General features: G+C 36.5%; 1 protein-coding gene across 2 annotated transcripts in view; it reads right to left on the bottom strand.

Moving 5' to 3' along the window:
- The window catches only part of lysmd1 (LysM, putative peptidoglycan-binding, domain containing 1), a 324,645-nt gene that overhangs the window by 44,378 nt on the left and 254,799 nt on the right, over positions 1 to 25,468 (bottom strand). The window contains exons 5-6 of one of the 2 annotated variants that reach the window (XR_015510647.1): positions 10,453 to 10,525; positions 9,668 to 9,950 (exon numbers count right to left, since the gene is read on the bottom strand). The gene's annotated coding sequence lies outside the window, so the exon portion shown is untranslated. Of the gene's footprint in view, positions 1 to 9,667; positions 9,951 to 10,452; positions 10,526 to 25,468 lie in introns of those variants that run through there. The other variant, XR_015510646.1, reaches the window with a different exon arrangement.

Below are 25,468 nucleotides of genomic sequence, written 5' to 3'. Positions count from 1 at the left end.
CGCCCGCCGTCTGCTCCTCTGGAGTCACCCGCGGCTGAAATCGCTGCGCGCCATTCACGTCCCAGGCACGCTCAATCGTGCAGCCGATGCGCTCTCACGACAGCTGTTACGCCCTGGAGAATGGAGACTCCACCCCGAGTCTGTTCAGCTGATATGGGCGCGATTCGGGGAGGCCCAGATCGATCTGTTTGCTTCCCCCGAGAACGCTCACTGCCAGTTGTTTTTTTCCCTGACCGAGGGCTCTCTCGGCACGGATGCACTGGCCCACAGCTGGCCTCGGGGCATGCGCAAGTATGCGTTTCCCCCAGTGAGCCTGCTCGCGCAGTTTCTGTGCAAGGTCAGGGAGGACGAGGAACAGGTTCTGCTAGTTGCGCCCCTTTGGCCCAACCGGACCTGGATATCAGAGCTCTCACTCCTCGCGACGGCCCTCCCCTGGCGGATCCCTTTGAGAGAGGACCTACTCTCTCAGGGACAGGGCACCATCTGGCACCCTCGCCCCGATCTTTGGAACCTCCACGTGTGGTCCCTAGACGCGAGGAAGACTTAGGTAACCTACCGACTGCGGTGGTTAATACCATCACTCAGGCTAGAGCCCCCTCCACGAGGCGCGCCTACGCCCTGAAGTGGAGTCTATTCACTGAATGGTGCGTCTCTCGCAGAGAAGACCCCCGAAATTGCCAGATTAGTGTTGTGCTCTCTTTCCTTCAAGAGAAGTTGGACAGCAGGCTGTCGCCCTCCACTCTCAAGGTTTACGTGGCCGCCATCTCCGCTTATCATAGCGCGGTAGCTGGCGGCACCGTGGGAAAGCATAACCTGGTCATCCAGTTCCTTAGGGGTGCTAGGCGAAGTAATCCATCTCGCCCCCCTCTCATGCCCTCTTGGGATCTCGCCCTCGTTCTCACGAGTCTGCGATCCGATCCCTTTGAGCCACTCGAATCAGTATCTCTAAGATTTCTGTCCCTGAAGACAGCTCTGCTGGTTGCGTTGGCCTCCATCAAGAGGGTCGGGGACCTGGAGGCATTTTCGGTCAGTGACTCGTGCCTGGAATTCGGGCCGGATTACTCTCACGTTATCCTGAGACCCCGCCCCGGTTATGTGCCCAAGGTTCCTACCACCCCCTTTAGAGATCAGGTAGTGAACCTGCAAGCGCTGCCCCCGGAGGAGGCAGACCCAGCCCTTTCTTTACTTTGTCCAGTTCGCGCTCTGCGCATTTATGTGGACCGTACTCAGAATTTTAGATCATCTGAGCAGCTCTTTGTCTGTTATGGCGGTCGGCAGCAGGGAAGTGCCGTATCGAAACAAAGATTATCCCACTGGATTGTGGATGCCATTTCACTCGCTTATTCGAGTCGAGGTCAGCCGTGTCCCCCGGGAGTACGTGCACACTCCACTCGGAGCGTTGCATCCTCTTGGGCGCATGCACGCGGCGCCTCTCTAACAGACATCTGTAGAGCTGCGGGCTGGGCGACACCCAACACATTTGCAAGGTTTTACAATCTGCGAGTGGAGCCGGTTTCCTCAAGGGTATTAGGTAACCCTTTGGTGATTGAGGAGACAACTCGGTAGGGTGTTGAAACACGCTTGCTGCGCCATTCTCCCTAACACGGAGGTACGTGCGCCTTTTTTATCTGTCAGTAAAGTTCCCCGTCAGGTGAGCCCTGCAGATTCCTCCGTGGCCCCCAGCACTGACTCAGCGGAGGAGTCACTTGCTGGCCCACTACGTTGTAGGTCTGCCCGCTGGTCAGCCCGCGTTTTGGGTATAGGTGCCTGCTATGCGTGATCCCCACTAGGCGATCCCATATGCTTATTCCGCCACGGTTAAGTCCCCCCCCTGGGCGGACCCGTGTCTTCCCTCTCCGCTAACCACTCTTTGCTATGCGTACTCCCCCTTTTTAGGGCTAGTCCATAGGTAAATTCTGCCATCTATCCCCCCCTTGGGTAACGGATGGCCTCCGCAGCGTCCTCCCTAGCGGGATTGCACGCTTCCCAACGTACTGTCGTATTTCCTAGAATTATCTAGATGCTCACGACTTCCCAAAAAATATATCTAAATCCGTAAAACTTCTGTTGAAGTAGGATAAATTAGGGCCAGGGACACGTTGGAGGACCGCGCCCCCCATGATGTGGGTGCGTCACGCTTGCTTGACTATCTCCTCATCGGGGGTGTTGGTAAGGTGCAGTCATTATGGCGCTTTCCATATTCTCCCATTCATGGCACTGAAGTTCCCCAACCGAAGGGGAACGTTCGAGGTTACAGAAGTAACCCTTCGTTCCCCGAGGAGGGGAACGGAAGTGCCATATTCCGTCGCCATAATGACTGTCCCTTAGCTGTTTGAAAGTCTCTTCAGCTTAAAAGGATGGCGTCTGCTGGCTTCAGGTGTGCTTATATGCTGAGATGATTGCAGATGTCGCACACCTGCGCAAGCTTACGCTGCCAATTAATTTCATTCATTGGCCCGTTCAATACTCTCCAGATAAGCGGCTTCTGATCCGAATCCTCCCATTCATGGCACTTCCGTTCCCCTCCTCGGGGAACGAAGGGTTACTTCTGTAACCTCGAACGTTCAACTATAAAGCTATAAAGTTAAACAGAAGTTACATCTGCAGTACAACTGAAGTAACATTAAATAAACTGAGGGACAATATAGTAATATGTTATACAATTGATTTCACTTAGGTATATAAGTATTACATGTGCACTTTTGTTTTATTATGTCTTGCAGTATTGTAGATGTGTTTCTGTAGTTAGTTATACTTCTGAAAACTGATACTTCTTATATCCCTTCAGCAATACAACTGAAGTACTAAAACCTCATTTGGAATCTATCGAGCTGGAAAAATAGAAGCTGATTGGAACAATGACTCAGTCTATTGCGATTGGTCGACTGGGTTCGGCACGAGACAGAAAGAAATGCCCACCAAGGCTACAGTAGCTACAGAGCCCACTGCAGGTATGCTATAAAGCAATGCAGTTAAACATTAGCATATTAGTCTACTCTTAAACCTAACCCCAAGTAATAAAAATGACATACATCTAGTATTAATCCACACAGTGGCTATAGTTGAATTGTTTCGAAAATTGACTGCGCTGCGTGAGGAACAGCTGATGGTGGCCATAGCAAAGACAAACTGCAGAGGATCGCCAGTTTAGTTCAGTCATGTTTTTAATGTAGTTTTGAACACGATATTTTAATAGCCCCATACAGATTTAACTGTACTAGCACTGTTCTATAATACTGTAGATCATACCTGTCAACATTGGAATGTGAAAATAAGGGATATGCCCACCATAATAAGTTATTCCCTTGACACCACACCCCCCTTAAAAATCCCCAAATAACCAAATATGTTTTGGAGCTGTTTCATTGTAAATAAATAGTTAAACGGATAGTAAAATGTTTTATTATTATTATTTATAAAAGAAAAAAATAAATAGTATACATTAGCAGAAAACACATTACCAAACAGTTCAGCTTATTAAAATGAATAGCTAATATAATGAAAAGGAATCAAGTTATCTAATCTCATTAGCCATTTATTCACTACATAACTTACACATTCTGATTAAAGGGCAACAAATGAATCTCTTATTTATTTTGATTGTTTTTCGTTTGATCACATTAAATAACAGGTGTCACTTTAAAAATGCACACATCTAACGTTATAATAAAAGCATTCGATTGCTTTCCTAACTTTTTGTGCTCATTTAGGACAAAATTTGTTGTGTTTGGAAAAAAAAACTATTTTTATTCAAAATTGTTTATAAAATCTTACAAGTATTATTTATTTAGTGAGATTATTTGAAATATTTGTTTATATTTTGCATTTAAAAAAAACTCAACTCTGCTTGCTTTACTTTTGATTTTGTTTGTCATCTATTTTTCCAGCAGTCTCACGATTCTCTTAGCATCCCGCCTGCTCTGTGTCTTTAGTTCTGGTGATCTGTGAAGCTCCATACTAATGAGAACACTCTATACAAATAACATGAATATAACCAGCCTCCATCTGGCTCCTGAGAAATCAGTTGTATTTATGAGAGCACAGCTCCTCTCCTGACTGCACAGTCATTATGCGCAAAAAAAAAAAAAAAAAAAAAATCTGTAACCAAGCTCTTGTTGTTTGCTGTTAGCTTCTGTTTATAGTCACATTGCAGATGGGGAACTGCCAAACCTGCACTAATTCTACCAGTGTAATTCGGAGCGGAAAGCAGAACCACAAATCAGGGTGACAGCAACATTCAGCAGGCGCTCTGTAAAAGGCCCTCGCTGCCGCGCTAAGGACAATCGGCTGAGATGTGGTAAATTGCGTCTCTTGAAGCAGCCTGAATTAAAGGAAGTTGGCAGTGCTTTAGGGCTCAAATTACTTCATTACTCACTATAGATATCGGACAGAGACTGTGCCGGAGGAGGGAAAGAGGGAGTTCAAGATTAAGGAGCTCTGTTGAGCGGAAGACAGGCTGAAAGAACAGCGTACGCTTTCTCTGTGTAGTAGGAAAGTGGCTTGGATGCAGATTAGGCCTATTTCTGGGACTCTCTGTGCAAAATGATACTTGATTGTGTCATTTAGAAAAATGACAGAATTATTATATGATTGTAAATCTAGTTTTCAGTATGTGTTCTCGCTTCTAATGTATATACAGAGAAGGCACAGTTACTAGTCTTCATGTGATATATTTATTCATATATATATATTTATATATATATATATATATATGTGTGTGTGTGTGTGTGTGTGTGTGTGTGTGTGTGTGTGTGTGTGTGTGTGTGTGTGTGTGTGTGTGTGTCGGAATTAATAGCCCCCCTGTTAAATTGTAATTCTTTTTTTTATTATTTTTTTGCTCACTTTCTGCTTAACAGAAAGAAGACTTCATCAACAAATTTTTAATCATAATAGTTTTAATAACTCATTTCTTATAACTGATTTCTTTTATCTTTGCCATGATGACAGTAAATCATATTTGACTAGATATTTTTCAAGCCTTCTATACAGCTTAAAGTAACACTTAAAGGCTTGATTTTGTTAACTAGGCAAGTTATTTGATAACAGTTAGTTAATAAATAAGTAATTAGACAAGTCATTTGATAACAATGGTTTGTTCTGTAGACAATTGAAAAAAATATTGATTAAGAAAGCTAATAATATTGACCTTAAATGTTTTAATAACTTTGGCTTTTATTGCAGCCAAAGTAAAACCAATAAGACTTTCTACAGAAGAATAAATATTATCGAAAATATTGTGTAAACTTCCTTGCAAGGGGGCATATAATGTTGACCTTAAAATGGTTTTAAAAAATAAAAACTACTTTTCTTACAGCCAAAATAAAACAAATAAGACTTTTCCTAGAAGCATAAATATTATCAGAAATACTGTGCAAAATTTCTTGCTCCATTAAATGTCACTTAAGAAATATTAAAAAAGAATAAATATTTCACAGAAGGGCTAATAATTTTGTCCTCATCTGTATTTCTCAAGGGTTGTCACAGTCATAGAATTTCCTATTTACTCTTCTTGAGAATGTCCTATTACTTTTAGTTTGGCTGGAATTTAGAAAAATAATTTTTAGAATCAATATTATGAGCACCTTTAAAAGTTTATTTTCCCTGATTAACTGACAGATTAACCCAATTTACTCAATATCTTGAAAAATAACTTGAAAACTAGTAAAATATTATGTCTGGTCAAACTGGTAAAGCCAAAAAAAAGTTATTAGAAATTAATTATTAAAATTAATTAATGAAATAAGTAATTAATTCATTCATTCATTCCCTCATTCATTCATTCATTCATTCATTCATTCATTTATTCTTTTTCCTTCGGCTTTGTAACTGATTTGTCAGGGGTCTCCACAGCGGAATGAACTATTTGTTTTACCCAGTGGATTCCCTTTCAGCCATAACTCCAGTATAGGAAAACACCCTCTCGCTTTCACACACCACTCATACACTACGGCTAATTTAGTTCATGCAATTCACTGGAAATTGGAGAAAATGCAAACTCCACACAAAAATTTCACCTGGTCCAGCCGGGACTCAAACCAGCAACCTTCTTGCTGTGAGGCTTGTTATTAAAATTATTATTTTTAAAAAACTTAATTTTTTAACAACTTAATTTTTAAAGGTAAAATAATTCAGTTAACTTAATAGATTTGTGTTATGACAACATGAAGCAATTGTCTGAGACCCAATATTTTTTACAGTGTATTAAAACAATTAATTTAAGAGGAGGGCTAGTAATTTTTACTTTTTAAAGTTTAAAATGAAACTTTTTTCAGTAAAAATATTTAAGCTACTTGCCAATATTTTTTTGCTTTTATTTATTTCTACTTAAAAATAAAACCAAATGAACAAAATCAAATAAATAATTTAGAAACCTAAAAAAACACGTGTAACATCATGCTTCATTCACATTTCAGCAGGACAGTTTGTGTGTACAAAAACAAAAACTGTTCTACTGAAATGTAAATGAAGCATAGCAAGATATTAAAAACCAAGGACATGCAAAAATATATATTTTGAACATAGAAATTAGTGTAAAAGAATTATTTTACTTGAAGTAAATGCACATACAGTATCTGCTACAGTATGCAGCACTATCAGCACAAAAATACATATATACATTTATAATTCTTTTTTCAATGCTAAACATCTCGCACATTATGCAAGGTTATAATAAAAAAGGGTAAACGTATGACGACTCTAAATAATTGCAGCATAAAGATGCACTATTATGAGTCACTGTTTGCCTCACATGCTGAGGCAATAATTAACATTTTTAGGATCTCTCAAGTCGTGCCTGCAGTGGCCACATCTCTCCCTACATTAAAACACACATGACAGACAGTATGAAAGTGAATGTCTCCACTCGCTTTGAAAACAGCTCTACACTTTATATAAAGCTGTAAATGTGGAAGCACATAAACACAAACTCGCAAAGCCTGAAGCAATCGATGTTAATAAGAAAGCAGAGAACTCACTTCTAGAGCCGGCTTCAGATTTATAGAGCCCAGTCTTTGGTCTTTCTGTCTCTCTGTCTATTTTTTTCTTTTCTTTCACAGTCGGGTCCCATTAGAGAGCTTGTTCGTGCATTGGCGTAGCCTCAGGCCAGCCAGTAAATGACTTAAAATAATAAGGAACAAATGTTCTTGTGCCAAGGCTGTGTTAGATGGCTGGAGGAAAAGGTGAAGGTGCAGAGGTCTCTGAGCAAGATCTGGACTCAGTAATAATTGAAATTCTATACACATTTGTTTGCATTTAGGTGTGGAAGACCATTTCCACATTGTATTTTGTAAGTAGTTTTTTTTTTCTTCACTTTTTGGCAGAGTCTCACAATTTATGTAGAGGAGTCAGAATACTGTATATAGAAATATAGATATCAATTTTAAATTGTAAGATTTAAATGCAGCGATTTTGAAAAAAAAAATACAGAAAAAAGTCAGAAATGTGATATATGAATGCAAGAAATTCTAAGAAAAAAGTCAGAATTGTGATGATTAAAAAGCTTATACAAAAAACTCTGAATTAGGAAATATAAATGCAAGAAATTCTGAGGGAAAAAGACAGATTTTTAATATATAAACAAAAAATGTAGGGGAAAAGTAGTCAAAAATTGTGAATTTTAAATGATAAGTAAAAATTTGAGGGATAAAAAACAGCATTTCAATTATCCAGATTTTGACTTTACAGGCTTGCTCACAACTATTTCTCATCATTTGATGTAATATGTGACCGTAGATCATTAAAGTATGGTCATCAAAGAATTATTTTATGTATTTACAATTAAATATACAAAAATGATTTATGGAACATGAATGATTTTTACTTAATGTGAATTCTGGCGTATAATAAAAACTATTTTGAAAAATGATTGATGCAATAAACTACCTGACAAAAGTCTTGTTGTCTATCCCAGTTGTAAGAGCAACAATCAATAACTTGACTTCTAGTTGGTCATTTGGAAAAGTGGCAGAAGGTAGATTTTTCTGATGAATCATCTGTTGAACTGCATCTCAATCATCACAAATACTGCAGAAGACCTATTGGAACCTGCATGGACCCAACATTCTCACAGCAATCAGTCAAGTTTGGTGAAGATCATGGTTTGGGGTTTCAGTATGGGGCATGTGTGAGCTCTGCAGAGTGGATGGCACATCATTATTACATTACAGACAGAAGAGAATAAATTCTTCAGCAGGATAGCACTCCTTCTCATACTTCAGCCTCCACATCAAAGTTCCTGAAAGCAAATTTAGGTCAAGGTGCTCCAGGATTGGCCAGCCCAGTCATCAGACATGAACATTTTTGAGCATGTCTGAGGTATGAGGAAGGAGGCATTAAAGATGAATCCAAAGAATCTTGATGAACTCTGAGAGTGCTGCAAGAATGCTTTATTTGCCATTCCATGATAACTTTATTAATAAGTTATTTGAGTCATTGCAGAGATGTATGGATGCAGTCCTCCAAGCTCACAGGACTCATACCATAAAAGGCATGATCATATGATCAGGAGGAAATAAGCATAATATAGAGGCATTTGTCTTTCATATAAGCTACTTCTGATACCAAATGATCTACTAGAAGTCAAGTTATTATTTCTTGCTCATAAAACTAATAGTTTATAGAATAAGCGACAAGACTTTTGTCAGGTAGTGTATATTTTTCACTATATTTCCAAAAGTATACTTATGCAAAATAAGACCAGGGTCCAAGGTATTGTTCAAGATCATATATCTAATAACTTATATGGTTGTAACTCAAAATTATATGAACAATGTGTATAAACTAAGAATTCAGAGATATAAAATGAAAAATAACAATTAAATAAGTGAGATATAAACTGTGCAACATAAAAAAATATATATATATATATATATATATATATATATATATATATATATATATATATATATATATATATATATATATATATATATATATATATATATATATAATGTGAGAATATATCATATTAACCCCCCCCCCCCCACCCAAGAAATTAGTATTTTAAATAGATGTCTAACAACTCTGAGTTTATATCAAATAACTTGTGAGTTTACAACTTAAAATTATGAGATATGAAGTCACAATACTACACTATTAGAAATAAAGGTTAAAAAGTCATCACTGGTGCGATCCCTTTGCAAAAGGTACACTTTTATATCTATCAGGTCCACATTTGTACCTTAAAGATACATATTTACCCCTAAAAAAGTACACGTTTACCTCAGAGGACCTTAAAGGTACAAAAGTGTGCTAAAATGTTCTTTTAAGGGAAAAATGTGTACTTTTTAAAAAGGGTACCACCCTACTGATATTGTACCTTTATTTTTGAGTGTGCAATTGAAGATGCAAATGCCATCTGAACAGTTTTACATATTTTTATCATTTTTCTTGTGCGTTTTCATCGCTCTCATTTTTTTTTGTTTCTTTTCATTGCCTTTAAAGTGAAATAATTAAACATAAACACAGGAGGTTGAGAAAAACGCTCATTTTAGAAGAAAATTTGAGATGCCGTTTATGGGTCTTTGCAACTTTTGAACTGTGAAAAACTTAAAAAGTTAGAATTTTAAGATATAAATTGACACTTTTACACAAAAAAAAAAAGATCTGAATCATTGGATTTATACAGCTAAGAAGAAAAAAATAAATCAGAATTACCTTGTTTTTTATTCCATGTTTAGTTTTTATTTCATCTTCCATGTTTAGGTCTTATACAATAATTCAGCTAAAGTTTTTAAAAGATTTACATACAGTATATGTTATTAAAATAGCCTTTTTCTCTTGTAAAAAAAGATAATATGCGTTAACCAGATGTAGAATTTGTCAACATAGCTGGTGGCTGCTGTCAGGCCACTGCGGTGATGCACATGTCCAAATCTTCCCACATTGCAAAGACTTGTTTGCACAGCCAGAACATGAATTTTCAGCAGTAGTTGCGCTTGTTTACCTAATGTCTGTCAGAATGATAGAAAGGTTTCTTTAAATTCATTTTTAAGAGATAAAAACTGTCTAGTGCAAAACACGGGAGAGAGACACTGCAGCACTGAACGCTTTAAATACACAGTTTGAATTCAGAAAAATATGAAAATTGAGTAGTCATTCATCAGAAAGTTCTGCTGGAGAAAGCTGCTCCCTGTAGTGCAAAGAACAGATTTGACTTGTTTGGCTCAAGGAAAGTCATTGTCACAAGTTGGTCATTTCATGAGCAGGGTCATATGGAAATAAACAAGCTGCTATTCCAGCTAGCTGAGGAATGCTAATGCGGAAAATGTGAACAGAATCATTTGTCTTGTCAAACAAGACTGAACCTAAACATTACTCGTTCTTCTACATATGTTTTAGACTTTTCTGCAAAATATGAAAGCAGTGTGATAAAGCCTTTGCATGAGCAATAATCTGCAACATAAAACAAAGTGTACTCTTTTACAAGCTAACAATAAAACTAACTTGACTTGCCTCAGAACAGATGTTTGGTTCTTCTTCCCTGTTGCTCTTCACAGTTGTCAGACTTCACATATTCTTGCATGTGCTAATATATAAACACACAAAATTTTTTTTGTTTATTAGTCACTGGATTTTTCAGTTCTCAGTGCAACACAAAAAATACATCACTAATTTATTGTCCTCACAGATATTCAGATACATTGGACAATTGTTTAAAAACATTGGACGAACGCTTAAAATTAATTAAAACATCCCAATTCTTTAGGTTTTGGGGGACAACTTAATTGTTTTATGTTCGATACAGTTAAATTTGTAAAATAATGAAGTTAACTTAATTGATTTGTGTTGTGTCAACATGAAGGAATGGGGTATATGCAAGGACTTTTAATTTCAGCCAACCAGCCTCAGTGCTTCAGGTGAACTGTTTTCCATTATAAAATCATCACATTTGAGGTCTGATTTCTTTACAAATCAGTGATTTTCACTGCAAGATACTGTATACGATATGTATTAGGTCTCAGATCGGACAAGAAGCACTGCATTAAATTCCATTCCCCCGCCATGTCTTTTTAATATGAAATATTTGACCCCTGTATTTTCAATGGAGTTTCTGTGCTCGCCTGCTGATCCTGATGATGCAGAGTCTTTCATCCTGTTTTATGCTTGAACAACTAAATAGATGCTTAAGTCTGTTTAACTGAATGTATTGTAACTACATTACAACATCAATGCTGTAAAAGGAACTTTATGAATATTGAAAATAGTCACATTAAGCTTTCATCGGAAAGTTATAATTGGCTGATAAACACTAGCTGTGCATATACCTCATTGTGTGGAATGGAGCATTTTTAAAAAGTGTATAACCTGTTAATCAAAAAAGTTTGTATGCCTTTATGTTTCATTCATTCCTTCATTCATTTATTTATTCATTCATAATAATGCAAGTATTAGGAGAATTTAATTTTGAATTAGGTCAATGCTTCAATGTAAAAAATGCTGGGTTCCACACAATGGATTTGGGTTTGGACAACAGGAAGGAAGTGTAGTTTTTACAAATTTAACTGAATTCATAAAACAGTAAAGTTGTTGCCAAAAAAACTCAAGAATTGTGTTGTTTCAGCTCATTTTATACACTTAGTTTAAACAAACAGCAAACATCTTTTTTGAGTGTAAAATGAATGAATAACATTAAAGATGTTAGAATATATTCATATAATCCTCAGAATTGTGTTTATGAGTTGAGACTGTAAATTTGAGCAATGTCTTTTCTGTTATGACATTTACTACAAACCAATTAGTTAAAACTGAAAAATTAAAGTTTTTATTAATTATTTGCATTTCATACAGAAGTATTAAATTATCATTAGTTTCAGTGCAGTTATAAAAGGCAGAACCACCAAACTATGAACAAAAATGAACTTTTACATGTATTTCATTATAAAACAACAAAGTATTTAATAATAAGTAAATAAATACATTTTGTCCAGGCTTACATATATCTTTATGCACAGTGTAAAAGTTTAAATAAAATAAATACTGGAGTATATACATATATGTGTGTGTGTGTGTGTGTGTGTGTGTTTGTGTGTGTGTGTGTGTGTGTGTGTGTGTGTGTGTGTGTGTGTGTGCCCAACATGAAAAAAGTAAATAAATAAATAAATAAATAAGTAAATAATTTTTTGGCTTTATGAATTTATGTCAAAATTATTACAGCGTAAATCCTTCCACCAAATCTTTCATTTTTCCTCATAGTTACAGAGATTTCTGCTTTAAACCTTCCACATTCTTACCGCTGCTTATTCTCCTTATTTATTACTTATTATTATTATTTACTTTGTCTGGGCACCAATCATGCGTAGCGAATTCTCCACTTCGCCTTATCTGTATCTCTATCTGCTGCTCCGTTTATTGCTTGCAACCTTCATGAAAATAAATAAACATCAAATTTAATAAGAAAGAATCGGATGCGTAAAACTCATCAGCAAGATCTGAAATCATTTTAGCAATAGTGTGTAGTCAGCATGTATACGCTACATGCTCAGTTGAGTTCATCTCATATTTTTTCATTCAGCAAATCCCATCGCTGCATAATGAAAACACACGCCTTTATTAGTTTGATTCAGAGCGAGCAAAGCGGTTGGCATCACAGAAACAACTGCAAAAAAATAAATCAAGTAGAGTTGTACTCATGTCATGCGGCATGCAAACACAAGAAAGAGACTGCGTGGTTTCAGCCCAGAGAACAGAAGACGCCAGAGAAACGCCATCTGGGCCCAACAAAGAACTGTCATAAACGGCCCGGGAGATCCATGAGAATGAACAAACCAGCCATCTTCCACTAACACAGCCTGTTTTCAACTTTTTTGCGCTTTGAACAGGGGAATGCGGGAAGGAGGTTGTCAGTGGCAGACTGTGGGATTTTTTGCATTTTAGTTCTGCATCCGCAGCTTAGCACAGCCCTCCATCTTTTGATGCTAGGACTGTCTCATACTGTTTAGTAATAAATGAATACTTAACTGGCAATTTTACGACATTTGCTGATCCCAAACTTCGCCTAGGAGATGCTGATCAGGATATCTACACTGTAAAAAAAATCTGTAAAATTTGTTTAATTTTTTAAAAAAAGCAGCTGTGGTTGCCATAATGGATGTCAGGGTGGCGCAGTGGGTAGCAAGATCACCTCACAGCAAGAAGATGACTGGTTCGAGCCTTGACTGGGTCCGTTGCCATTTCTGTGTAGTGTTTGCATGTTCTCTCCATGTTCGTGTGGGTTTCCTCGACACAACATAATTCTTCATTCATTCATTCATTTTCTTTTCAGCTTAGTCCATTAATTAATCCAGGGTCGCCACAGCAGAGTGAACCACGAACTTATCCAGCACGTTTTTACACAGCGCATGCCCTTCCAGCCGCAACCCATCTCTGGGAAACATCCACACACACTCATTCACACTCATACACTATGGACAATTTAGCCATACCCAATTTACCTGTACTGCATGTCTTTGGACTATGGTGGAAACCAGAGCACCTGGAGGAAACCAATGCAATCTCAGGGAGAACATGCAAACTCCACACAGAAATGCCAACTGACCCAGCCGAGACTCGAAGCAGCGACCTTCTTGCTGTAAGGCGACAGCACTACCTACTGCAACATAATTCTTGAGTTTTTTTTATAATAATTATTTTATTTTCAATCCACTTAAATTTGTTAAGTATGTATGTTTATTGTTCAATGGACTCTAATTTGATTCAGCTTAAAAATGTAAAGCAACCAGTATATTTTTACAGTGTACATACATACATACCAACACACACAGGTACATACTCTACAATTGGTTAACAAGATTTCCCCAAATGAAAATAAATCAAATATTTAAATGGTTTAATATCACATTTTATGTAATTTTGATGTCATACTCATGTTGTTTTCAAGTAATTACTTAAAAAAATTTATATTTCACAATGAAAAAATAAAAACACATATAATTCATACATTTTCCTTCAGGTTAGTCCCTCATTTGTCAGCGGTAGCCACACATCGCATTCCAGTATTGGGAAACACCCACACACTCTCATATTCACACACACACTCATACAATACAGTCAATTTAGATCATCGAATTCGCTTCCACTACATGTCTTTGGACTGTGGGGGAAACCAGAGCACCCAAAGGAAACCAACTCCAACACAGGGGAGACATGTAAACTCCAACTGACCCAGACGGGACTCGAACCAGTGACCTTCCTTCTGTGAGGCGACAGTGCTAACCATTGAGCCACCATGCCGCCCCACACATATAATTATGTATTATAAAAACAAATGAACTACTTCTCAGTTTTTTTATTAGAATTGTATTTCACACTGTCAAAAACATCTACCAAACAGCATTTCCCAGTGATTTGTCATTCCTGAGAGTTTTCTTTTTATTGTCATCATGTGGTGATGAGGAAGTTATATGAGGAACCAATGCTAATCACAAACAGCTTATACGCAAGCAGAAAAAAACACATTAAGGGGCCTTTCACACAGAATGCATTTTTCCTTTCCAATACGCTACTTTTCTATTGTACTTCAATGTAAACATGTGCTTGACGCTTGTGTGGGACCTTTTAGCTAGAGTCTTACATCTTTTGAAGTGCTGCACACATGAGCGCCATGTTTTTTAGATGCGGAGTCAAGTTAAAAGATCGTCAATTTTCAGACGCAGATCAGCTCATCACTGTTTGGTTCAAAAGTAGTGGTCCAATCAGAAGAACTCGGAAGTGGGGCAACTGTTGCAAGCTTCTATCTATCTTAGAAGGTTGGCCTTACAACTACATTTATACATGGCGGTGGAGGCACTTATTGTGGCTTTGTCCAGATATCCTGAGTTATATGATGTGTCTTGAAGTGCTTATCATAACATATTGTTTTCCTGTTTCTAATAATGGGTGTGTTATTTTTTAAAACCCTTTCCTGAGAGCCGCATCTCATGTTTTTAGAAGCAAAGACGATTTCAATGTGAATGTGCCCTATAAACAGCAGAAGGTGCTCAGTGTCGGTCACACAACTACTAAACACCATCACGATAAAAGGAAAAACTTAAATAATACAATAAACATCCATTCATTCATTCATTTTCCTTCGACTTAGCCCCTCATTTTTCAGGGGTCGCCACGGCGGAATAAACCGGCCACAAACCAGTATTTGGAAACACACATAAACTTTCACATTCACACACACACATACATAAACTACAGCCAATTTAGTTTATCCAATTCACTTATACCGTATGCCTTTGGACTATAGGGGAAACAGAAGCACCTGGAGGAAACTCAAGCAACACAAGAACATGCAAACTCCACACAGAAATGCCAACAGCTAAAGTGCTAAACTCTGAGCCACCTTGCTGCACTGCAATAAACTTTATTTATCAAAACTAGATGTAAAATAAAACTCTAAAATGCATGACTGATGAGAAAAAAAAACAAAACAAAACAAAACAAAAGAAGAACCACAGTAATGTAAAAAAAAAAAAAAAAAAAACAAAGCGAGTGAAATGTCATGCATGACATTTTTCCCAGTGAAATCACTGCTATTTTTTTTTTTACAGTTTATAAGACAATGTTAACCTTGCTGTCGTGTTCGGGTCAAACCTGACTGATTTACAACTTAAAACACTCATAAATATTGTGTTTTACATCTTATTGCCTCAAGGTCTTATGATATCCTCCACACTATGCACTGGAACATATAAAAAAGGGGTGATCACTTCTTTCGTTGAGTTTGGAGTGTTTTGATCAACCTTGTTACACACCTGTGTTCTCTATCAAAAGTGACGCCACAGCAAATGAATGGGTATCCAGACTATATTCATCCATCTGACAGAAAACATCCCCATTCACATCAGCCCAACTCACTCACACATTTTAGACTGAACAATATCTTTTGTGGGTGAACATCTTTTTTTCTGCACTTATGTGCCGATCCTTCCTCATCATGACCTTACATGACATTACGTTCATTTTGTAATACATTTTACACTCCTATTTGTATTTTCACTGCAGTTATTTTATGTCTAATTCAATAAATGCATGTTTAAACACTTATTTGAGACATTGCTCACAGTCAAAGAATCTTCATTACAATTTTGGTGGTGAATTTTTTTTATTTTGTGCTAATTTAAGAGCAGTTAAAACAGAACGGTCAATTTTGACTGAGAACACTAAAGTAATTAGGGGCGGGAAGTGAACACGACAGGAGGGTTAAAGTAGGATTGTAATTTCTCAGTAGGAGAGACAGGCCTTAATATCAAAGTTAGATTTAATTAATTTTCCCATATTTGTCTGCCACCAATTACAGAATCATTGATTTGGAATGTATGACTCACCCACTTTCTGTATTCACTTAATGTCATGTCCAATAAATATAGTTACTACCGAATGCTCGACAAGTGTAAATTGCAACATTTAGTGGGGTGTAAGAAAAGAAAAACACAGTAGAAAACATGGACATCAAGCTCAATTTGGAGCATTCAATCCTTTTGTTCAAAATTATTTTTAAACTACAGTGGTTCACATCAACTCATTCTCCCTCCTACACCTCCAATTTCAGCATTGTAATTAAAAATGCAAATGTCTTGGAAGCTGAAAAACTAGAAAATACATTCATGGTTAAACTAATGCTTCTTTAACTATAAACGATCCTACTAATGCTACATTTAAAGATCTATTAATAGGTTAACCATAGTTTTAATGTAGGGGCGGCCAAACATTTTCTTACAAAGGGCCAAAAATCTAACTTCATTGAAGGCAGTGGGCCAAAGTTAAATAAACCAAACTGTACTACATTAAGTTTGGTAAATTATTTGTGAATTATTTAAACATAACCAGAAAACATTGCTTTAAAACATATTAAATAATGATGCAGTATTTATTTTTCTTCATTATATAATTAACTTATTATAATAAAATCATAAACAATCCTATTTATTACACAATGGAGTTCAACGTTCAAATTACTAGTCGAGCTGCTCCTGCCTTTGCCTTGATTTGCTCGCCGATGTCTTGTGCATTGTCCTCTATCTGCAAAGTGACAGTATTTACATTTTAAAAGTCTGATTAATTTTTAACATTTAAATCAATACTTTCATTTTATTTATTTATTTTTTTGGTCTTTAATTAAACAAAGAACTAAAACTATAAATTAAATTAAAAATGACAATTTTTGTCAAAGGCATTCCCCATAACCAACTCCCCATTATTCTCCCTCTCTTTTCAGATGAGATGGCGGGCCAAACCAAAGGTGCCTACATTGAGCATTACTGGTTATAATGGTTATATTAATGTTGAATACATACATACATGCAACACACACATATAAATAGATATATTCTACAATTGGTTAACTAGAATTCCCCACAAATATGTTAACAAAGGCCATAAAAATCAAACATGTAGATGGTTTTATATAAAATTCCATAATTTAATTTTGATGTCATACTTATGTTGTTTGCAAGTAATTACTGAAAAAAACTTTTATACTTCACATTGAAAAAGTAAACAAATTATTTTCTTCTCATTTGTTTATCAGATATACTTTACAATGTCAAAAACATCTGCCAAACAGCAGTTCCTAATGGTTTGTCATTTCTGAGTGTTTTATTTTACTTTATTTTATTTTGTTTTATTTTATATTTAAATTAAATTAAATTAAATTAAATTAAATTAAATTTAATTTAATTTAATTTAATTTAATTTAATTTAATTTAATTTAATTTAATTTAATTTAATAAAATTTAATTTAATTTAATTTAATTTAATTTAATTTAATTTAATTTAATTTAATTTAATTTAATTTAATTTAATTTAATTCATTTTCTTTTCGGCTTATTCCCTTTATTAATCGGGGGTCGCCACAGCAGAATGAACCACCAGCTTATCCACCATAGGTTTTACGCAGCAGATGCCCTTCCAGATTGAACCCATCACTGTGAAACACCCATACACACTCATTCACACATATACACTACAGACAATTTAACTTACCCAATTTAAATATACCACGAGTTTTTGACCTTGTGGGGGAAACCAGAGCAACCGGGGAGAACATGCAAACTCCACACAAAAATGCCAACTGACCCAGCCAGGGCTCGAACCAGTGACCTTCTTGCTGTGAAGCAATTGTGGGAGCCACCGTGCTGCCTTATTTTATTTTATTTGCATGCTTTATTTACCAGTATTCCCCAGCTTCAACTCAGTGTCAGCTTTGATTCTCTTTGACTCTTTTATGAGCACAGTGCATAATGAAACTTTCCAGCACTGACTTTAAAGTCCAATCTTGACACTGGCATGAATGCAGGTCATGCAGCGGTCAGCCTACGCATACAGATGTTTGCAAAGGTCTGTGTGTGTGGGGCGTCTCCAGATACCCAGACAACTTAATCAGATTCTCCTGTCTAGATTTCCCATACTGGCTGTCCAGTATCTTTCAGCTGTCCGCAAGCTGTTTTAATGCATACACAATCAGACACTCCGGCATGAGTCTTTTGGATACTAAGTCATTGGAGTCTGTGACCGTGTCGAGCGAGAGACAGCTGGTAAAAGCAACACAGCAGAGGATCCACAGGTACTGGCAGCGGTAGAAGAGCGTGAAGGCTGACAGAACAATGAATCCTGGTCAATCACTACTGAAACAGCCAAAACCTTTCAGAGGAGCCACCGTCATGTCACCAGGCAGTCTCGCTTTCTATTGGACATAAACTGACACCCAGCAACAGCTCCTGAGCCGAGACCGTTCCACCTTATTGCACAGCCTGTTTGATTTATGTTCTTTCAAACACTGTTTGGGTTCGATACATTTCTTTTCCTCACACCTGACAGCCGACTGAGGTGCCGTTCCTCCACAAACGCATGCTGGTGGGAGGTGTCAGCTTTTTTGCACAATGATGGAATTAGATAGTTCAATTTGTTCATCAAGCCCTGAGGAATTAGCATGTTTATGCTGATATTTGAGGACTAAAATTAGTGCAGATTGACTTTTTGCAAGCTGAACAGCAGGGCGGCACTTCACTGATAAATCGTTACCAGGTTGTGAAGGAACTGCTAATTGAGTTAATAAACAGACATCTGATATGAATGTACATTTGACATGAATGTAACCTGCGGGTCTTACAACCAACCCACCCACCCACTCGCTGTGATTGCCACTGTATAGCCTACCAATCCATCAATCCATTCATCTTATGACTCTCTTCAGTTATTTTTTTTTTTTCAAATATGTCCAGTGTGCTATATTTAAACGAGAGAAGATGTTTTTTCAATGTGAAGTTATTTGTAAACTAACTTCAAGAGGATCACATACAATGGCTGGTCCCACATATAGCTAATGCATAATACACCAATCAGATAACTCCTAACTCACTATAAATAACCAGAGTGCCTTACTTTAGTCATCTTCATATTGAAGAATCCCCCTTCCTTCCATACTCCTCCCCTTTTTCTTGACAGGGTGGCTCGGCGGCCCAGTGGTTAGCACTGTTGCCTCACAGCAAGAATGTCACTGGTTCAAGTCTTTACCTGAGGTGTGTTTTTCAAACAACAACATCACTTTATGTCAAGTGCGATCTACTATCATAGTATGCATCGTTTGGACGTAGTGAAAAGAGTTTCCCAAAACTGTAGTTTCTCTTTCGCAGATCCGTTGTTTGAACCACATTAGTTATAATGTAAAACGCCCATAATGCTGCTCTTAACAGGGTGGAGAGCTTCTATAGAGAAAACCCTCATACCTTTTGAGCAAATTATATTGTTTTACACGCACACGCATATAAAAAATTCCAATATTAGTTTTGATAAAAACATGCACTTGTTTCCCATATTAATTGAAATATACAGGGGTGTGTTTCCCAAAACCATCGTTAGCCAACTAAGGTTGCAAGTTCCGTCGTTAGAAACATAGTTTGTTGATTTGCCGTTTCTTAAATCCATTGTTCCAACGAACATTTGCAAACTGAAAATATTCGCAAACTTGAGCACTGGCAACTACAGCTCTGGAGCTGTAGTTTAAAACATGAGTTCCTGGCTGTGTTCTATTCCCCAATTCATTTAGAAAATTCTAGCATTCAAAGTTGGAATTATTAAAAATAAAAAATAAAAACATTAAAGTCATCTCCCTTAGGTGCAATTTGCTTTCAAACTATTTCAACAGTTCAGTTTTAGCGATCTTCATGTTTACAATTGTGCTCCCTTTGCAGTGCACTTTGAAAACATTGATGTCATTTTGAACACAGCCTCATGGCAAAAGCTATAGGTGACCTATTATTTAAAAGCGGAATTTATGTAACGTCTCCAAAGCTTGTGAAAACAAAAAAGCATACAATAATTCTTTTAATTTACAGTAGGTTATTTATTAAGTAGGCTATCTGTATACTTAATATGACATGGGTCTGCTGGTTAAAACTTTCTGCAGTGGTTTACATGTGTTAAATTGTAAAAGTAGACTTTTCAAAATAATAAATAAATAAACAAATAAACAATATCCTACCAATAATAATAATAATAATAATAATAATAATAATAATAATAATAATAATTATTATTATTATTTTTATTATTATTATTATCATCATCACAATTATCATCATCATCATTAATATTATTATTAAAGTATGATTTTTTCATTTCTAATAAATAGCCTCATTATTTATTTATATGATTTATAGGATATTAGAATACGTGTTAGCTTTTGTAAGTGATATGTTTTAGAATATGTAATGTTCAACTACTCAATAATATTAGTAAGGCAAACATAGGCCCTATATGTGCCATTTACATATATTTCAATTAATATGGAGAGCGAGTGCATGTTTTTACCAAATCTATATGGATTTTATTTTAAATACGTGAGCGTGTAAAACAATACAAAATTGCACAAAGAAGTTATGGGTTCTTCTCTAAATAAGTAGTTAATCTACCCAGTGTAGAGCATAATTATGGGCATTTTACGGTATAACTAAGGTGGTTCAAGCAATGGTTCTGCAACAGAGAAACTATGCGTTTTGGGAAACACTCGTCACTACATCGTTCTTTTCCCAAACGATGCATCGTACTACGACAGTTCAGTTCAGTACTGACTAATCTAATGTATATGCACAAATATAATATTGTAGAGCTTCCAATTAAAAATAAGAATTTAAAAGATTTGTAAGGGGTGTACTTATGTAATCTGACCACTGTATATGCAATAAATTTCCAGGTTACCTTTGTATATAACTTAAATTTGATTGTAACTTTAACTTAATGTAATTTTAATGCAATAATGTGCACCTTTTCTAAAGCTGCTGTGAAACAATAACTATTGTAAACAGCACTATACAAAAAAACTTGAATTGAATTGATTTGTTTCATAACCTAATTATACTAATTATATTTAAATTTTATTAAACTAATTATATTTTTCTTAATCTTTTTGTTTTGTATTTTAATTCTTTGTATTCCAGCCAAACTAAAAGAAATAAAACATTCTCACAAACAAAAAAGGAAATAGCCAAACATTTCTTTGCCCTTTTAAACATCACTTGGGAAATGTTAGAAAAAATAAAAACTTCACATGAAGGTTAATGATTTACTACAAAAGCTTAATTAATTCAACCAATCAAAACCCCATAAAGGTGCATTGTTTAATGATCATGTATGTCCTGACTGAAATTATTTGCATTCTTTTCTTCTTCCTCATTTCAAATCCATGGACTAAAAACACCTAAGTTCTGCTTCAATCCTCGGTTTAGTTCTGAACACAGCCATGACTTTGAGAACATTTCTCTTTTAATCACCTCCAATTTGTGTGTGTGTTTTCCCCCCTTTCTTTTCTGCAGTACCAAGCGCTGGATCATTATGTCCTGTTCTTTCTCTGTATAAATATTGGCCTTAAAAGGGCTGGATTTTATTCGGCTGAGTGTAAAAATAGGCAGTACATTATTTATTTATTTATTTAACTAATGTATTAAATCACAGCAATAACAATGTCAGTTGGGGAGCTTTCTGAGAGCATTTCATTCTGTAATGGAACACACAAACTCAACAACATCTCACTGAAATCATAGTTGTCCTTTTTTGAACAGTTGAAACTAGCCTAATGCAGCTGAGATTGCACAATAATTTTGTGTTATCAGATTATTCTGTTTCAAATTATGCAATATTAACTCTTAAATACTTGTCATGGATGAAAAAACAATGTTGTTTACCATCTTTAATTGCATGCATGATGCCATCAAGAATGTAAAACGGTAAATGGCAGCCAATGATAAGTAAACAATGACTACCAAAGTACCAAGATTTTTCATTAGTTTTAGCTTTTATTTTGTTTTGAATTTTTGTTTTCAAAGTCAGTTAGTTTTAGTTTTTAGAGATAGATTTACTAGTTTTTATTAGTTTCTCATTCATTTATTTATTTTCTTTTCGGCTTAGTTATACTCTATTAATCTGTGGTCACCACAGCAGAATGAACCACCAACTTATCCAGCATATTTTTTAATGCAGCGGATGCCCTTCCAGCTGTAACCCATCACTGGGAAACATTCATACACACTCAATCACACACATACACTACAGACAATTTAGCTTACCCAATTCACTTGTACCGCATCGCTTTGGACTTGTGGTGGAAACCGGAGCACCCGAAAGAAACCCACGCGAACACAGGGAGAACATGCAAACTCCACACAGAAATGCTAACTGACCCAGCTGAGGCTTGAACCTTCTTGCTGTGAGGGAATCGTGCTACCCACTGCGCCATCGCATCATCCTTTATTACTTTCTATTCTTTAAAATTACTGAAATTAGTTTCAGTGTTAGTTTTGTATTTTTTATTTCTAAATAGGGATGTTTGTTGTAAGTGCAGATTCCAAATAAAAATAAAAACTCAAACAAAGATTAATTTTTTTAAACATATTCAGAGGACCCATGACCACTATGATCTACCACAATCATCTACCCATCCTCAAATTCAAATGCAGCAGCATACAAGATAACATATATGTGCAAGTCTGCTTCTGAGGTTAGATCTTTTGTGACAATCCTCCAATGTTTGCACTCAACATACCAAAAATATGTAGTTATCATATTTTCAGTCAGTTAAAACATCACCATGATCTGAAACATTTCTTACAATTACGTCTTGCAAGCCATCTGAAGCACGATTACCTTATTTAAATTCCATTATGATTTTCTGTTATGAAATAAATGTAGCCTACATTTCGCCAGATCCTCTCATTTAAACCTCGGTTTACAAATGCAGCAGTTGTAAAAGTTTGGTTCAGTTACATCATGCAGTACTGTTTGTGTTCGGGTCACCTGCTGAATCACAGATGTGCAGTATTATTGGTTCACCACTTCTCAAATCTGATTCCAGCGTAATGTTATAACTGAATCTGTGTATTGGTTTATTTCGAGTCGGGGGTATCAGGCATGTTAAAAAGTAAGTAGTTTGTGGATAAGGGTTTACTGGAGAAACGAATCAATTCAATTGATTCAGTTTGATTTGGTGAACTAAGTTAATTAATTCAACCGCTTTACTTTAGAACACAGGTGTCAAACTCAGTTCCAAAAGGGCCGCAGCTCTGCACAGTTTAGTTCCAACCCTAATTAAACACACCTGATCAAACTAATTGAGTCCTTCAGGCTTGTTTGAAGCCTACAGGTAAGTGTGGTGGAGCAGGGTTGGAACTAAACTGTGCAGGGCTTCGGCCCTCCAGGAATTGAGTTTGACACCCCTGCTTTAGAAGATCCATTTAAGAAGAATGATTTGTTCACGATCACTAATACAGACATAAAACCAGACATCCCAAGTCTCCCGGAAGTTCCGGGAGTCTCCCACAAATGCCGGATGCCCGCAAAGTAATAATAATCTACCGGAAATCGTGCGTCTCCTGCTCTGTCCTTAAATACGCCGCACACCCATCTCCACCGTATCCCTTCAAGCTCTTCAGGTACGTTGTGCGCCACTCGGCCGCCCTTCAGCACACACAGGGCCCCACCCCTCTCTTTAGATACGTCGCACACAACTCGTTCTTCAGGCACCCACTCTCCCGCAACCTCCTGCAAATCATCTCAGTCTCCTCTGGAAATAACTTTTTCCAACATGGGATGTCTGTAAAACCAATTATTGGGCACATGTGTTAAATTCATAATTTTAGGTTTATGTATTTTATGCTGTCACCATGCTGCTGTCATGTCCACTCGTTGTTGTTGTTACAGAAGCAACCTAGCGAGGACGACTGGAAGAGAACCGTCTCGATCTGGCCAGTGTCATCAGGATTACAGACACTGAGATGCTGTATGGGACAAACACCTGGCAGCGCGAAGTAAATAGATTTACTTCTAAAAGGCTTACAGACAATAGGTTTATGTATTAAATAAAAGTCAAAAACAAAGGACGCTTTTGCTATTATTTTAGTTGGTTTCAGTCAGTTTTGTACACAATACAGTTTCAGTTAGTTCTAGTTTAAAAAAAAACTAATTTTTGTTTTTACTTCATTTACGAAAATGCTTTTAAATTAAAATTTTCGTTTGTTTTTGTCAACTCTAATAGCATTGGTCCTATTGTAAAAAAGCAGGTTACGCTGGTTTTCTGTACAAAATCTTTAAATAAGAGACCAGAGAGAACATCATCTGACCCTGCAATCCTGGTGTACTTGTAAACTTTTCTTTCAGTAGAGAAATTATCAATTCATGAGTGTCACGCAAGGAGGTTTGTCTCATAAAAGTCAGGGAAAAGTCAAAAGGATTTATAGAAATAACTTCATAACCATAAAGCCTTAATAAAATGGCTCAAATTGCAGGCTTTACAAATATAATTACAAACCTGGTTTAGCAGAACAGTAATGAGGCGGCTTTCTTGGATCAGTGACAAGTAAAATTAGAAGCAGTTATATTAATAAAAATTGAATTTCCCTGGGTTTCACTGATTCAGAAAGGATGATAGTGACAAAAACATCTCTTTTGATTACTCTCTCTATTGGCCATGCATTATATTCATTAATAAAAGTGTCCAATGGTGTCTGTAACCAAGCAGCTGATTGGTTTTTCTATCGATTCGCAGTTTCTCATCTGGGAAACAGGGTGAGCTGTGTGATACAAGCTGATGTTCTGAAATGCATCTGAATGAATGTGAGAATGAATGTGCCATGTGTGTGTTCATCTTTAAACGCAGCACACGCTGCAACAGAACATTGCGGGAGTAAAAAAAAAAAAAAAATGACAGGACGAAGGAAGAGTAGAATGTTAAACCTGAATAAGCGGGAAAAATACATCAGCGAGTCACAAAAAGACTGTGAAAAGGAGCAGTGAAGGTGACGGAGGAGGAAAAAAGGGGACAAAAAAGAAAGACAGAGATGGAGAGGATGCGTGCACCGGGGAGGCGAGGAAATAAAGAGGGAACCTGAGAATGGAACAAATGTGACAGGATGAGAAAGGGAAGAGTGACAAAGAGAGTGATGGAGAAACAGAAAAGGAGGCGAAATTAAAGCAGGTCTGTAGAGAGATGAAG

Source organism: Danio rerio, chromosome 16, assembly GCF_052040795.2.
Source record: "Danio rerio strain M-AB ecotype USA chromosome 16, GRCz13ab, whole genome shotgun sequence".
In the NCBI taxonomy this organism is placed as follows: Eukaryota; Metazoa; Chordata; class Actinopteri; order Cypriniformes; family Danionidae; genus Danio; species Danio rerio.
Note: the sequence above shows the minus strand (reverse complement) of the source record. Positions and strands in the feature narration are given on the sequence as shown.